The sequence below is a fragment of the Pipistrellus hanaki genome (assembly GCF_964339955.1).
Source record: "Pipistrellus hanaki genome assembly, chromosome: 21".
Taxonomy (NCBI): Eukaryota; Metazoa; Chordata; class Mammalia; order Chiroptera; family Vespertilionidae; genus Pipistrellus; species Pipistrellus hanaki.
In genome coordinates, this window is record NC_140523.1 from 3734466 (window position 1) to 3749554 (window position 15089).

Below are 15089 nucleotides of genomic sequence, written 5' to 3' on the forward strand. Positions count from 1 at the left end.
AGAGGAAGGGAGAGAGGGAGAAACGTCAATGAGAGAGAATCATGGATCGGCTGCCTCCTGCACGCCCCACACTGGGGATGAAGCCCACAACCTGGGCCTGTGCCCTGACCAGGAATAGAACCGTGACCTCCTGGTTCATAGACCGATGCCCAACCACTGAGCCATTGACTGGGCTCTGTAACCTTTAATATGAGCAGGAGTGGGTTCTTTAATGTGGGACTAGTCTGACCCACCGAGCTGGGAGAATTGCATAGAACAGTGGTCGGCAAACTCATGAGTCCACAGAGCCAAATAGCAACAGCACAACGATTGAAATCTCTTTGGAGAGCCAATTTTTTTAAACTAAAACTTCTTCTAACGCCGCTTCTTCAAAATAGACTCTCCCAGGCCGTGGTATTTTGTGAAAAAGCCACACTCAAGGGGACAAAGAGCCGCCGCATGTGGCTAGCGAGCCGCGGTTTGCCGACCACGGGCCTAGAACAACCAGATGGAAAGAGCCCCTTCCCATCTTTGGCTGAAGAAGTCCTTATTTCCAAGGCAGCTGTGGATGCCTTCCCACATTTCCTGAGAGTTTTGCTCCCCCCAGTCCAGACCAGCGTGTCCAGGGTCCCACACATGAACAAGTTGGAGAATAATGTGCATCGTGTCACGTGTCATTGTGAGAAGCCCATTGTTTCTAGATGCAACTGGTCGGGGAGAGAGACGCTGGGAAAACGTCACTGACCACACGTGACCTGTTCATTGGAGTATTACTGGAAGGAACTGTGGTTTCCCAGCAGCTCTGTGCTCACACTGTCCTGGATCCTCATTGGAAATCCACCCGAGCGTCTTTAGAAAATAACTTTGGCCCTAGCTGGTGTGGCTCAGTGGTTAGTGCTTCAGCCTGTGACCTGAAAGGTCCCGGGTTCGATTCCCATCAAGGGCACCTGCCCGGGCTGTGAGCTCAATCCCCAGTGTGGGGTGTTCAGGAAGCAGCCAGTCATTGATTCTCTCTCATCATTGATGTTTCTATCTCTCTCCTTTCTGCTCTGAAATAAATTTTTAAAAACATTTAAAGAAAATGTTTGAACAGAATGGTATTGGAATGCGATTTCATACATCAGCTCCTTTTATTTTGCTCTTGTCAACCAAGGGCTATAAAAAGAGACCTTCTTTAGATCACTCCATCTGCAGATAGAATGCAAAAAGAGGGTGGTGGTGGGGAAATATTTGGGGGAGGTGGGACTCACTTTCGCCTTTAGGAGGACGGGAAAGAAAATCCCTTTTATTTCTGGGAATCTGGGACTCACCCAGAGCAGACCGGACACACTGCTGCCTGCTGCCTTCAGCAGTGCGCTGCCTGCCCGCGGAAGCTGGGGCTCAGGCTGAGGCAGAGCCCCCGGCGGGGAGAGGACCAGCCGGGGAAGAAGGGGAGGCGAGCAGGAGAGGGTCAGAGAGGCAGGAAGGAGGGCGGCCCTGGGAGAAGCCACGGGAAATTGGAGCGAGAGCTGAGAGCACTCGGGAGAGCGGGGAAATGACAGCCGAAACTGGAGCAGGAGCCGAGAGGAGCGAGCAGGAGGGGATGGGGGGACTAGAGGCGAGGAGGGGAGAAGCACCTGAGAGGAGTGGACAGAAAAAAAAGAAAAAAAAAGGAAAAAGAAAAACCTCCCCTCTCAGCCGAGGGTCCCGGGGACCTGCCCTGCATGGATGCAAAGCAGTCACTCGCCCTTCTGCAGCGGCTGCGAAGGGTGGCGAGTGCGCCCCAACAATCAATATTAAATTTTATGCCTGCTGCACCTCTCCAAAGCCGCGGGAAGACACGGGTTCAAGTAAGTGTCGCCTCTTTCAATGGCCTTTGATTATTCGCTTTCACGCTGGCTGAGCAGGAGTCGGCCCCGGGAGTCGGGCGGGCTCAGGCTGGGAGGTTGAGGTTGTGCGGGCCGAGAGGTTGTGCTGGGCGCTGCGGCCGGAGGGGGGGTGTGGGATGCTCTGGCAGGAGGCAGTGCCGTTCCCTGCACCAGTCCGACCGCATGTGGAAGCTGGGATTGTGGTTTTCATCACAAATCAGCGTTCTTAGAAAGCCGGCAGGAGCTGGCTGGCTGGCTTGGTGGCATTGTTTGGGCACTTTAGAAGTGATATCCTGTGGCCAGTGACACAAGAGGGAACCCTCTGGTTCTGATGGAATGCTCAGGGAGACCTCACAGGGGTTCCCCAGAAGAGGCCCTTGCAGAGCTGGCCAATCGGGACTCCGGCTTTGCTGAGCCGCCGCTGACGTAGGCTTGTCTGTGGCAGCAGACACCCAGGCTGGGGCAGAACGCGTGCCTCCAGCGAGGGTTTGCGGCGGGGACTGATCACAGGGGACTTCAGGCTGGGCTCTGGGATGTATGGATGCTGGGTGTTCCTCGCTACCCCAGCACCAAAGCTAGAGCCCGGGTTTCTGGCTTAGAGCGCATTCTCCGTTAGATCAGAGACCTGCAGGCTGGGGAAATTGGTTTCTCTGGAGGGGACCCGCCACGCTGTCTGCTTCCGGCCCGACTTAAATGCTACCTTCCCGGGAATCAGATGCCAGCTATGGTGTCCTCTCTTGGTGACTGGAGCACCCCTAGCTGGCCCTGAGGAACCCCATTCCTTTGCGCCATCCCACCCTGGAGAGGCCCCCAGTCAGCATCCGCCCTGGTGCCTCCGATGTGAGAATCCAGATGTCTTGACTTCCGGGGCTGACTCTGTGATTATGGATTTACATTTCACGCTACTAACTACTTCCTATCTTTCCCCCACTGGCTCTTGTCTTCTGCCTACAAGTGGAGACATGTCTCCTCAGCCCTAAAATCTCCATTCATTCATTCATTCATTCATTCAATGGATGTTTATTGAACCAGCATCATGTTCTTGGTAGCGTGCAAAACACCATTCTGCTTTTATTCATTCAGATATTAGTGGGCATGAGCCACATGGGCGGGGTCTTTTCAAAGTGGTGAAGGTAGAATACAGAGCAGCCTCCTGCATGCCCCCAACTGGGGATGGAGCCCACAACTCAGGGATGTGCCCCGGCCAGGAATCAAACCCCAACTTCCTGGTCCATAGGTTGATGCTCAACCACTGAGCCACACCAGCTGGGCTGAAATCAGGACATTTTGAGCCACATTTCTCGCCTTTCTCCCCAAATCAGTTCCTCATCCCAATTTGTCCATTGTAATTAATAGCATCGTGAGCTCTAGGCTTGTGAATTAGATGCTGTTGTGATCTTTTCTCTTCCTCTCATCCTCACACCCAATGAGAGCCCTCTGTCATCACAGCCGGTACCCCTCAAAGGGCCTCACAGGGTCTGAAAGCTGCCAGACACTCGGTGCTCATGCTAAGTGAATCCTCGAGAGGTGTTTAGACACCCCAACTTTCGTCTGTGCCACCTGTCATAGGTCCTTCTTAGTCACCCCTCCCCGTGCCTTCCCGCCAGCCCAGGTCCCTTTAGAGCAGGGGTCCTCAAACTTTTTAAAGTGGGGGCCAGATCACGGTCCCTCAGAGAGCTGGAGGGCCGGACTATATGAACTACTAATTCCTACTGTAACACCTCGGCTGCGCTCACTGCCCAAAAAACCTGGCGGGCCGGATCAGACTCCTCTGCGGGCCGCATGTGGCCCGCGGGCCGTAGTTTGAAGACCCCTGCTTTAGAGCTACAGGATGGCTCCGCTTGCTGGCTGACCCTGAAAATAGGCCCTGCCAGGTTGCAAGTGGTGGCAAGAGGTGCGGCTAATAGAATGACTAAACGTCGCAAGACTTGGTATCTGTTCAGAAAGCATCCTTCACGGCTTTGCAAAGAGGCAAAAATGTCAAGTCAGCGCTCCTCGGAAGCCATTTGGAGACATTTGCAACAATGAATGCATGATTAAGTTTATTGTTTAGCAAACAGTCTGCAGACATTAGCCAAGGAAGAGTTATGGCGGCAGTTTACAAATAATTGCAATTGAATTAGGAAGACGGCAATGCAGAAGCGGGGCAAATAACCTGCCAATTCCATAAAGTGTTTTGCAAACAGATTCTGGGAGAAAATAGGCAGAGGAACGCGGGAGAGCCGGAAAGGGATGATTTCAATAGTGAGAAAAACCCTGCGTTTCCCCGCCCGATTGAGTGCTGGGAGCCGTGTTTATTTCTGCTCGGCCTGAGCCACAGAACTTGGCGCAGACTTCAGAGTGGGACAAAGGGGGCGTGGCTTGGCAGTTCACAAACCCCATCAACCCAACGCGGGAAAATAATTTTAAAATAGAGCACATGTGTTTGGGTCCAGGGGGATCCTAGCTTATGGAAATGCAACATTCAGCCGAAACCGGTTTGGCTCAGTGGTAGAGCGAAGGTCTGCAGACTGAAAGGTCCCAGGTTCGATTCCAGTCAGGGGCATGTACATTGATTGTGGGCACATCCCCGGTAGGGGGTGTGCAAGAGGCAGCTGGTCGATGTTTCTCTCTCATCGACGATTCTAGCTCTCTATCTCTCTCCCTTCCTCTCTGTAAAATATCAATAAAATATATGGAAAAAAAAAAAGGAATGCAACATTCATACCCCATGATATAGCTTCAGTGTGTTGTACTAAAGATATTTACTTTATTAGGCACATTTTATATAGCATAATATGTTAAATAGCATATTTATATTTTATTAAATATATTTTCTTAACCATATTGCAGAACATATTAATAAAATTATGTACATACACATGATTATGTATATACATATAATTATATATAAATAAAAATGTTTATGTACACATAGTTATCTATATATATAAAAGCCTAAATGTCCATTACGACCAGTTGACTGAATGACCGGTAGACTGGTCACTATGACACACTCTGACTACCAGGGGGCAGACTCTCAACACAGGATCTGACCCCTGGATGATCAGTGAGCTCTCACAGCCAACCTCCCCTGGCCGGCTGGCCTAGATGCCCCCATTGGGACTGGGTGAGACTGCCCCAATTGACCCCGATTGCCAGCCAGGCCGAGGGACCCCAGCCATGCACGAATTTGTGCACCTGGCCTCTCATGTACATATAAAATATGTGTATAATATAGTATATGTATGTATCATATATACTATGCATATAAATATGATACTTAAGAATGCATAACAATGACTATAATATTTAATAATATATAGCATTCCAATATCAAGGTTATCTGTCCTATGCCAGTTGGGGGAAAGCATTACAGTGGTTAGCCGGGTTATTTTATTCATTTCTCACCACTGATGTTATGAACTGAACATACAAATGTAACTCTAAACACATTGGAATAATCCTAGAAATCCAGTAAATAAATTCCTGCGCAACGCATCAATTGTGCACTCACTCAGTAGAACTGTTTAGATAAGGATCCTCCAGCCACTTTAACTCGGCTTTTATGTTTAGAAGAAGAGAAGCACAGAGAACATTAATAAAAAGTGGGAAGATGGCGTCCTGAGAGATGTCTCTGAGCAAGGAGTAGCCACGGGGTGTTTGTGCTAATAGGTTGGCGTTCTGTCTCAAAATGCATCCTGCACAGGTGCTTTTCCTCCGCTAGCCACACCCACCTCACATGCTGGTGATTTTGTAACTATCCAACAACAGCCTCAGACTCAAAAATGCACGTGGGGAAGAGTAGGTGATCTTAAAGCAAACTCACGGGTTTGATCCCACACACCAAGTGATGGGACAACTGGTTTACCAGATGATTCCTGTCTCCCCTGAAACAATCCAGGATCAATCTCACATGAATAAGAATTTGAAGCAGCACCGAGACCGGTTTGGCTCAGTGGGTAGAGCGTCAGTCTGCGGACTGAAGGGTCCCAGGTTCGATTCTGGTCAAGGGCATGTACCTTGGTTGCCGGCCCATCCCCAGTAGGGGGTGTGCAGGAGGCAGCTGGTTGATATTTCTCTCTCATTGATGTTTCTAGCTCTCTATCCCTCTCCCTTCATCTCTGTAGAAAATCAATAACGGATATTTTTTAAAAAAATAATTTGAAGCAGTCAAAAATATGGATTAAGAATTGACATTTCCATCCCTTCTCCACACATTCTGTAACCTCCACAAGAGGCACAACGTGTCATTTAGCACAACAGGTTTTAAGTGCCCAGATCCGCAGAGTAGCTGAGGTTGGGGTCATGGGTCAAGTATATTAGAATGGGACACTTCTTTGCACTGAAACCAAATCCCAAAACGTGCCTACTTTTTCCCCAAGACAAATTATGTTTATGCAATGCCTCGCCTCTTTTTGCATGTTCAGGAGTTTTCATTGTCTAACACCGTTTGAGGGGAGATGGATCATACCCAGCAAGGGAGCCTCTGGCGTCCACTCAATGGCAGCATGTTCGTTGCAAAGCGATTCTGCCTCGGAGGGGTTGGCGCCATAGGAAGTGTCTGCGTCGGGAACTAAATGAAAGAGAACGCCAGATGACAAGGGGTCCAGGCGCTATCTGCCCCTTCTGCCCTCTGCCCTCGCGTCCCTGAGACGAGCCAGCGTCGTCTCCTTGCAACTTGTGGACAAGAAGGGTGCCTACTTTCACTTGTTGATCCCATTACCAGGGGGAGATTGGCAAGGAGGAGACAATTATATCTGACATGAATATGGGCATGGACGGGATTGTTGAAACGGAGACCCTTGCTAATGGAAGGAAGTGACCCCAGCCTTTTGACAGATGTCAAGTCGATGGGAGTCCAATGAAGTTATAACCATTTAATCTGCATCGCAGGAGAAGACAAATTGTATGACTGATAACCTCTTTCTTTTCCTATAATTTTTTTTTTTTTTTTTACTCAGTAGTATAGAGATAGGATTCTCAACTTGCTAATGGGGGCCAGTATTATCCGCCCAGAGTCTCCATGGCACCAGAGCTTTTGTTAGTCGGCGGCCTCTCCTCCGGGTCAAGGGAGAAAAGAAATAAACGAAAAAGTCGTGAATAGAGAAATGATAAAAATCAATACCCAGAATCACGACTCCTCAATGAGATTTTGACCTCCGTTACAGGAATGCAATCTCTGAGTCTGTCTGAGAGGCATTACTGACTTACTTAATGCATTATATGAAAGTAAGGTAAGGATGAAAAATGCACTTGAATTCCATTTGCCGCTACGGTATAATGGAAACAGAAATGTTTTTTATTCCCAAATCATCTTTTATCCTTCTGAGGTGTGTGTGTGTGTGTGTGTGTGTGTGTGTGTGTGTGTTTCTGAGTAAAATTTATTTTTAAAAATAGCTGCTTTGTCTCTCTAGTATGTGAATACAGGCAAAGAGGCCAGGGGAGGAGACTTAACTGTGACCTCAGCACCCTTCCAGTTGTGTCTTTTATCACTTTTCTTGCCTGGAGAGAAGAGTCCTCACAAAACTGCCCTCCACTCCTCGTGTAGAGCTGTTGAGTCCTATCCAAGGCCAATCCAGTTTGGTAGAAGGTGGAAAGTTCCTTTCGTAGTAGGCACTTCCTAACACTGAAATGTGCCAGCGCTTCTGAAAGGTGAACATGGTAGCACACAGGCAGGCTAACTAGCCATGCCAGCCGGTGGATAAAGAGAAATTGAATAAATTTAAGGGAAGGGGTGCCCAGCGCCCAGCCTAGGGGGCATTGGGCCGATGATGGCAGCCGCCAGAGGCTGGAGGGTCATCGTTTTCTGCAGTCCCCTTTGGGAAGCTTTTGTCAGAAGTGTGTTTGGGGGCTGAGACCATGAGCTTGGCATAGGGATGGAATGCAGGCGTGTAATCAGGTGTCTTCAGGACAATTTCAGTTCTTTACGTGGTCTGACTGCTGGTGTCCAGCGACTGTCTCCTTGTCTGGGTCAGTGAGCTTGGCAGTGACTCGAGTTGGAGCAGTCTTGATCCCATACACATCTGCCATAGTTTGGGTATGCTCTCTCACCGCATCGTATGTTCTAGAAAATTTCCGGAGACATTTTTAGATTAGACTCTTCCTTGGGGGGGGAGGGGGGGAGGGGGGGAGGTACAGTATGGTTTTTATTTTAGATGTTATTCCCAAGGTTTATTAAGTGCGTTTCCTATGCTCAAAATAGCTATTAGAAGTTAGGGGACTCTAGTGGGAAGATATTTTTGGAAGCTGTATTTGCTGGATGTTGTAGGGTCTGTAAATGAAGGGCCAAGCCTTTACTTGAAAATATTTTGGTCGATTTAGTGAGTGAAAAAGGAATTGCAAAAAGCCACATCTGTACGTGTTACTGGTTGACTCCGGATGCCCAGGCGGGACCCTGGGTCCTTGGAGATAAGTGACCTGTAGATCCTCTCCTCTCTGAGTTTTTGTTTCATCCACTGCAAACCGAAATTGTATCATGATGAAGAGGCTGTTATGACCATGCGATAATGAATATAATGTGTTTTGTAAATTCTTAAGTGGCACAATGTTACTAATATTCATTTAAAGACATCTCCACAATTATACCGTCTTCCCAGTATTCTAGTATAAAATAATACATTTGCATATAATCTTAAATTGCCAGCATCTTTCCCAAATTCCTAGTGCACATGATTTGTGCATGAGGACAATTGCAGAAATGCCTATAGATGGGTTATATGTTGGAGCCCGCTCTGATTAAATAGAATCATGTCTTTGTTCTCCATACGCCCACACGATGACATGACCAGGGAAACATGAGTAGGTGCTGATGACCTCACAGGATCTCACTTTGCCTTCTTGTCCAGAGTCCGGGGTCATGGGCATGATTGAGCCCAGTTGGCATGGCTCCATGGTTGAGCATCAGCCAATGAACCAAGAGGTCACGGTTTGATTCCTGATCAGGGCACATGCCTGGCTTGTGGGCTTGATCCCCAGTAGGGGGCATGCAGGAGGCAGCCAATCAATGATTCTCTCTCATCCTTGATGTTTCTCTCTCTCTCCCTCTCCCTTCCTCTCTGAAATCAATAACAAATATATTATTTTCAAAGAAGCATTGGTGATGATGATGAAGGGAGAGCGTTGAAGTCAGCAACCCACCTAACACTAAGCCATGGCACCTCCCATAGAACGTTTCTTTTCTGAGGATTCTCCCAACTCACAGCAACTTGAAGCAATTTCCCCAAAGTTAACGCCCGTGGTGCTCGCCTGCGGGCGGGTAGATGTGGGTCCAAGGCCCCTCAGGATAGGCTGCTCCAGATGGTCCCGAAATGACTGGATTTGGATGCAGCAGACACTTCCCTAGGAAGCAAGACTCACCCTGGAGCCCCCCACGTACAAATTATAGCCGCCATTTAAACCATCATCACAGTATTTGAGGTTGGTAAAACATATTGCTTGAGCTATAAAACATTCTCAACTAGCATTCCAAATGTCTTGCCTCCAGCAAGCACTTAAATTAAAGTTTCAGACAGCTGGCGCTGGAATCATAATAACAGTTTTATACAAAGGGATTGGCTAAACATGATTATTGTTTTGATAATTTATTGTCAACAGGCATTCTTGTGGCCTGATCCCCACACTTGGCTTTCTGTCTTCTCTATTGTCAACAGGTGATGACGGAGTCTGTCTCGGGTAATAGGCAAGGACCATTCAATAGCCTGGTCCTAGGTCAGTCTTACGCGCGCACAAACACACGCGCGCGCACACACACACACACACACACACACACACACACACCGTCCGGGATGTTGTCAGTAATGTCCATAATATGAGCATTGTTACTGTCTCCTTCCTATGAATTACTTTGTTTAAAAAGGAAGAGCATCAGCCCTGGCCAGTTTGGCTCAATGGATAGAACATCAGCTTGCAGACCAAATGGTCCCAGGTTTGATTCCAGTCCAGGGCACATACCTTGGTTGCAGGCTCCTTCCTACTGGCCCAGGCCCTGGTTGAGGCTGGTGCAGGAGGCAACCAATTGAGGTGTCTCTCTCACATTGAAGTTTCTGTCTTTCCCTCTCTCTTCCAATCTCTAAAAATCAATGGAAAGTGGAAACTGGTTTGGCTCAGTGGATAGAGCGTTGGCCTGCGGACTGAAAGGTCCCAGGTTCAGTTCTGGTGAAGGGCAAGTACCTTGGTTGCGGGTGCATCCCCAGTAGGGGGTGTGGAGGAGGCAGCTGATCAATGTTTCTCTCTCATCAATGTTTCTAGCTTTCTATCCCTCTCCCTTCCTCTCTGTAAAATATCAATAAAATATATTTTTTAAATAATAATAAATAAATAAAAATCAGTGGGAAAATATCCTCGGGATTAAATATATATATGTGTGTGTGTGTGTGTGTGTGTGTGTGTATATGTATATGTATATGTATATGTATATGTATATGTATATGTATATGTATATATGGGCCAAAGTGACCATTCGACTGTTCAACCAGTAGCTATGATGCACACTGACGATCAGGGGGCAGAGGCTCAATGCACAGGCATGGAAACATGGAACAGACTGATGAATCTCAGAGGGAAGGGGTTAGGGAAGGGCAGGAAGAGATTAACCAAAGGTTTTATATGCATACTAGAGGCCCAGTGCATGGATTCATGCACTGGCTTGGCCTACAGCTATCTGCCAAAACCGGCAGTCCGACATCCCCTGAGGGTTCCCAGATTGCCAGAGGGCACCGGCCAGGCCAAAGGACCCCACCCCTGCATTTGTTCACTGGGCTTCTAGTAATAATAATAAAGAGGAAGAGAATCTAAAGGTACTATTCTTAGCATCTTCCTTACAAAAGAAAAAATGGTGGACTAAATAAATACAATCTCTGTATGTTCTCCGAGAATACCTAGGGAACAGCTGACTCCCCATGCCTCCTTCAGGCACATATTGGCCTTGTGTCTGATTGATTCTAGAGGGTGCTGGTTCTCCCAAGAGGCAGATAGCGCTAAATATGGCTACTGGCCCTTTATCCAATTCTAAAATACAATGTTTTGTGTCCTTTCTGTTGTATGTTCAAGTATAACAGAGTCTTTGATCACTCCAACTTGAAAAGATTTTATTGCCACCAAAGGGGAATCCCATGATCAGCATTGTCCCATTTCCCTTAAACCGGACTCATCCACCAATCCCCTACCAAAACCAGAGCATTAAACTACACTTTTACTCTTAAATATTGAGTCCCACAATCCTGCCAGCAAATTTTGCTCTCCGTCTTCATGGACTGTTGGAAATGGTGTAGTAGCATGCTGTCCCTTTTTGTAAAAGAATATTTTTTTATTGCTTTCAGAGAAGAAGGGAGAGAGAGATAGAAACATCAGTGATGAGAAACATTGATGGGCTGTCTCCTGCACACTGGGGATCTAGCCCACAACCTGGGCATGTGTCCTGACCGGGAATTGAACCGTGACCTCCTGGTTCTTAAGTCAGTGCTCAACCACTGAGCCACACCAGCTGGGCCGTCTTGTCCCTTTTAATGACGAAGGAGCCACTGCTTGTCATTGGGTGGTGAGATCAATAAGTGCAACAGGCTTTTCTGGATTGTGTATTTTCTGTGCACAACACACCCACACACACACACATATTTACACTCACATACATACACACATACACACACACATATACACACACGTACATACATACACACTCACACACACATACACACATACACACACATACACACACAAATGCGAAGAATCAAAACCAGCCAGTACCGTTAGCTCAGTCAAGAGGGAAATAAAAGGACACATTTGAGTACCTTTAAATTTTTTTCTGAACATGACTTCCCATTGACTTTAATTAAGATTTCATTAAACCCTGAGTTTGGAAAGCTTTTAATTGAGAGGAAATTTGCTTACCGGGCATATTTTTTTCGGACTGCCAAGGGAATAGCTATAATAAATGGCTCTTTCAACTTTATAGTCAAATTCAACTTTGTTCTACCTTTGCAGAAATCGCTTATAGATCCACTCTTAAGAAATGAACCATGCGCCATAATGATTTTTTATCTCGTCATAAAGTGGTCGAGTTGGCTCCGGGATACCTTATAAGTATATTGCCTGCCGACAAATTAATCCAATTAGCCGAGGTGAAGGTTTCTAATTGGGGTTAACTAGAATTTAACTGGTCATCGCTTAGCAAACCCTCTGTCACCTCCCTCAGAGCGTGGTGGTCCCTCCAGTCAGTCCCCTGGTCGAACCAAAGTCTGACTTCAAAACTCCCTTTGCTAGAAAATCGAGAGAGCCACCTTTTCAAAGCCTCCGTGGCTTCTGTTCGCCTGCTGTTTGGGAGAGCGACGCTCTATCCCACCCCCTCTCCACTCCTCTACTACTGAGAGTATTTTTATATAGTTCACGTCCCCGATGGTCTGCAGTTTTGCAGCGAGGTTTAAAAAGTAATACATCTTTTCTTAGATGTACCCCAGTTTCTGCTTTTTAATAGACATGATAATGAGCTTCTGGGTCTCCGTGTCCCAGTGTGCTGAGAGCTTGAATAAATCTTCGCCCGTTCACAGCCCGGGACCGGGTTCCGGAGCGCCGGGACCTGTCGAGGTCTCTCGAAACAACTACTGTTTTAAGCTTTTTTTTTTTTTTTTTTATGTTGGATTCTTCTGGTGCTATTGAACTTTGTTTTTATCTAGTCGGTGGCATCTGTTCATAAAGAGCTGAGACAGAGTGAAATGTCTCTCTTGCTGTGAATGAGAATGAATGAAAGTTCCCAACGGTGTGGGAGCAGCCCGAGGTGCTAGCTGTAATATTGGCCCCAGAAAAGGTTTCCTGGGTCCTAGCCGGTGTGGCTCAGTGGCTAGAACATCGGACTGCGGAGCAAAGGGTCCCAGGTTCGATTCCGGTCAAGGTCACGTACTTAGTTGCAGGCTCCTCCCGGACCCTGTTCGGGACTCATGCAGGAGGCAACCAATCAATGTGTTTCTCTCACATCGATGTTTCTCTCTGTCTTTCTCTCTCTCTTCCACTCTCTCCAAAATCAATGGGAAAATATCCTGGGGTGAGGATTAACCAAAGAAGAAGAAGAAAAAGCTTTCTGGTAGGTAAAAGGGGGGAAAGAAAGCTTCGCACTAGGTTTTTCCAAAAACCGGTTTGCGTTTTGTCTCTTAGAGTTCAAAGTTTTTGGAAGGTGTTTCCCGTTCACGCATGCCCGCGGGAAGTGTGTCTGACCGCTCTGAGGACCGCTTATTGCCTGTGAGGACTGATTTCTTTCTATTTACCACCATTCAATTCCTTAGGAACAAAACACTTCCCAGGAAGATAAAGCTTATTCAATATGCATAATAGAAGTACACAGCTACATGTCATTTTCCATTTTCTTAGAAATTAGAACATCCGCTGGCACCAGTTTGGCTCAGTGGTAGAGCGTCGGTCTGCGGACTGAAAGGTCCCGGGTTTGATTCCGGGCAAGGGCATGTACCTTGGTTGCGGGCACATCCCCAGTGGGGGGTGTGCAAGAGGCAGCTGGTCGATGATTGTCTCTCATCGATGTTTCTAACTCTCTATCCCTCTCTCTTCCTCTCTGTGAAAAATCAATAAAATATATATTTTTTTTAAAAGAAATTAGAACATCCTTTGCGCCATTTCTGTTTTCCGAATAGAAACCCACTACTGCAAAGACCCAGGATTGCCAGATTTTTAATACGTTTTCATGGTAAATGTGCCTCCTCCCTCCCTCCCTCTTTATTAGTGAGGAGAGGAGCGGTGGCCTCAAGCATAGATTTTGACCTGATCCCGGGTTATGCTTCCAACAACCTCTATTTCATAGAATTTTTCGGTTATTGTAGCTGAGGGGTCTGCTGCTGCTTTCCCTGCTTCTAACATAATCCATGGGAAACGATCTTCATATCACCACAGATGTAGCTCCATCGAAGTGGAGATGCATTTTATTTTAATTCCTTTATTCCGATCCCTTTTAGAAAAAAACGAAGAAGAAAAAAAGATGGCAGCTTGAGCCCACTCCCAACGCTTTAGCCAATTGACTATGATTGAATGCTTTTCCTTATTACCGCTCGCCGGGATCTCTTTATGAAATGCACATTTCATTTTTATCCAGGACCTGGGGACACAGGGCGACAGAGGCATATTACGTGACATTCGGCACGCCGCGGTCTCACAGAAAGCCGCGCGCCGGGATGGCGGAAGAGTTATAATTTTAATTCCTCTTGCAATGACAAGGTGTCCCGAAGTTAGATGATCATTATCCGGGCAAGCCCGCGGCACGGTGGCACTTTCCAGGGGGACAGGGGGCTTATCCTAATTGGCAGGATCTGAGGACGACTGAGGCGAGCTGAGATCTAAGCGCTCCCAAATTAATAGGGCGACGGAAGGCAAGGGCTGTGTTTGCCTTGCGCTCGGGCTGGAATGGGGGCTCGGTGCCGCATATCTCAGATCACCACGGAGCCAGGGATCAGCACCGCTCCGCCTCTGGCTGCCCCAGGTAATCCCTAACAACCGGTTGATTCCCGGAGAAACTGCAATGACCAGGCAAAGGTGCGCGCGCTCACAGTACCAGAGGGGGAGGCGTTGGACATTGGTCCATGGCAAGGCGGAGCTTGCAGCATCTCTGACGGTGAGGGCAAGGATGCTCAGCCCACAGGAAGCTGGCCCCGGTTGTGTAACATCCTCAGCGGGGTCCGTGGCCGTGTTCTGGTTTTCTGGTGTGAGTGTGAGTGTCAGCCATGATGCTGTCTGTTTGTGAAGTCTGTGTCGGTGGTCGGGCTTGGTTATATGGCTCCCAGGAAGATTCTGGGCTTATCATTGTGCTAGCAGTGTTTTTCCGGTTTTGCCTACAAAGGAAAAAATAAAACGAAGGGAGTTATTTTACCACCGATGATATAATAGGGGATATATATATATATATATAGTAGAGGCGTGGTGCATGAAAATTCATGCACTGGAGTGGGATCCCTCAGCCCGCATGCCCCCCTCACAGTCCAGGAGCCCTCAGGGGTGGGAGGTGAACTGGAGATCAGGGGAAGGCGATGCCCCCATCACACCTCTGCTGCTGCCACTGCCGGCAGCGCAAGCCTCAGCCGGCCCTGGTTACCTGAGCCTCAGGCGGCCCTGGGAGGCTGAGGGGCTGAGGGGACTGTGGGACACCAGAGGCAGGCATGGAGCGGCCAGACCCACCTGGAGATGGGCCCAGACATGCCATGCGCCTGCCGCCCTAGTGGGGCTGAGGAGACTGGGCACCGCCATCTTGTGGCTGTGGGCACAGCCATCTTTGAGGGTGTGATGCCCAATTAG

At 47.9% G+C, this 15089-nt stretch overlaps 1 long non-coding RNA gene across 1 annotated transcript in view; it reads left to right on the forward strand.

Moving 5' to 3' along the window:
* The first annotated feature begins 1647 nt into the window (after positions 1-1647).
* The window catches only part of LOC311614492, a 175057-nt gene continuing 161615 nt past the window's right edge, over positions 1648-15089 (forward strand). The window contains exon 1 of the long non-coding RNA XR_014793679.1: positions 1648-1808. This is a non-coding gene — a long non-coding RNA (uncharacterized lncRNA). The remainder of the gene's footprint in view (positions 1809-15089) is intronic.